The 2,239-nt window shown below is 34.9% G+C and overlaps 1 long non-coding RNA gene across 1 annotated transcript in view; it reads right to left on the minus strand.

Annotated features, from left to right (window-relative positions):
- Positions 1–233: 233 nt before the first annotated feature.
- The window catches only part of LOC143038254 (uncharacterized), a 3,392-nt gene continuing 1,386 nt past the window's right edge, over positions 234–2,239 (minus strand). The window contains exons 2-3 of the long non-coding RNA XR_012967554.1: positions 1,405–1,602; positions 234–414 (exon numbers count right to left, since the gene is read on the minus strand). This is a non-coding gene — a long non-coding RNA (uncharacterized LOC143038254). The remainder of the gene's footprint in view (positions 415–1,404; positions 1,603–2,239) is intronic.

Raw genomic sequence — 2,239 nt, forward strand, 5'->3', positions numbered from 1 at the left:
CCCTCTCTTTCTCTCTCTACCTCTCTCTCTTTCTCTTTTTCTTTCTCTTTACCTCTCTGCCTCTCCTTTTCTCTCTCCCTCTTCTCTCTCTCTCTCTCTCTCTCTCTCTCTCTCTCTCTCTCTCTCTCTCTCTCTCTCTCTCTCTCTCTCTCTCTCTCTCTCTTCTCTCTCTCTCTATATATATATATGTATATATTTATATATATATATATATATATATATATAGACGAATTTGTTGTGACGTCACTCCGTCTTGTTGAGCATGCGCTGGCCTTCTCACGTCACGGTAGACCTTCTTTCGTCATGTGACGTCATTGTTGGGGCCTTCTTTCGTCACGTGACGTCACGGTAGTACTTTCCTCGTCACGTGACGTCACGGTGGGCCTTCTTATGTCACGTGATGTCACGATGGGCCTGCGAGAGAAACGTAACGACGTCAGTGGGAAGTCGGGGAAGAAGTGACGCGTTGTTGCGTCACGTGTGACGTCAGTTGTTTGAGTGTCACGTACCCCTCACAGTGGGGGTCAGTAGGGAACATGAGTTAGCATCACGTGATATATTTGCATGATGACGTAGCGTGACGTGATATGATAACGTAATTTGGGAATGAATGTAAAGATTGTGACGTAATATGTTGACGTAATGTAGGAATGAATGTTAAAATTGTGACGTAATATGTTAACGTAATGTGGGAATGAATGTTGAAATTGCGACGTGATATGTTAACGTACTGTGATGATAAATGTTAAAATTGTGACGTAATATGTTAACTTCAGGAATAAATGTTAACAATATGACATAATATGTCAACTGTGGGAATGAATGTTAAAAATGTGACGTAATATGTTAAACGTGGGAATGAATGTTAAATTTTGACGTAATATTTTAACTATGGGAATGAATGTTAAAATTGTGACGTAATATATTAACTGTAGGAATGAATGTTAATATTTTGATGTAACATATTAACTGGGGATGAATGTGAAAAATGTGACGTAATATGTTTATTGTGGGAATGAATGTTGAAAATGTGATGTAATATGTTAATTTAGGGGGATTAAAATTTTGACGTAATATGTTAACTATGAGAATAAATGTTAAATTGTGACGTAATATGTTAACTGAATGTTAAAAACTTAATTTGATATGTTAACGTTGTGGGGATGAATGTTGAAAACGTTATGTCATGTGAACATGTTAGGAAGTGTTCATTATGTTAATGAAATTTTGAATTAACATTATGTTAATGTAATGTTTAATTAACATTAAGGTAATACGAAAAACTATGGAAATTGTTACGTGAAATGATGAGAAGAAAATATAAAATGGTGACCAAAAAAATAATAAATGAATAAATAAATAAATAAATAAATGATAGAATGAATAAATGAATAAAATACAAACCTTTTGATGTTGTTTAGATCAAGACTACTTCAGCCGTCTTCATCTGTCCATTGACGTCACATGACGTCATAACACATGACGTCACAATATTGTATCATCATGTGTGACATCACAAAATGGTGATGTTACAGTATATGACTTCACATTTTATTGTGTCATAGTACTGACGTCACTCCTACGTCACCGGGCAAAAAGGATCTGAAAATAGAAAATAAAATGATTAATTTCTTGGTTTCAGGCATCGCTGAAGTGACAAATCAGTGGGCTGAATTTCAGACTTCACGTTTGTCTGTGTGTGAGCCCTCATGGCAGGCTTCAGCAGGGAACATGAAAGACATCATGAAGGTTTCAGGTGACCTTATGTCGTGCAACAGAAGACAATTTATATATATACTGTATATATATATATATATACATATATATATATATATATATATATATATATATATGTATACACACACACACACACATATATATATGTATATATATATATATATATGTATATATATGTACATACACACACACACATATGTATATATATCTATATATATATGTAAAAATTGTTTGAGACAAAGGAGAGAGTAAATGAAGATGGGCTAATACCTTATCTCCGGGCTTAAATTCCCTTTCTTTTGCTTTTACATCGTACCATTTCTTCATGTCCCTTCGGGACTTCTCCAAATTGTCCTTAGCTATCTCTCTGACCTTCCTTAACCTCTCCTTGAACTCACATACTTTATAACGCTTGCCACCTCTTTATTCCCAAACCTCCTCTCCTGTAACATACGCTAAGGTTCACGAACATCGTGATCAAAAACTAACTCGAAAGGGCTGA

Source organism: Oratosquilla oratoria, chromosome 24 (assembly GCF_046742065.1).
Source record: "Oratosquilla oratoria isolate Oo_2021 chromosome 24, ASM4674206v1, whole genome shotgun sequence".
Classification (NCBI taxonomy): domain Eukaryota; kingdom Metazoa; phylum Arthropoda; class Malacostraca; order Stomatopoda; family Squillidae; genus Oratosquilla; species Oratosquilla oratoria.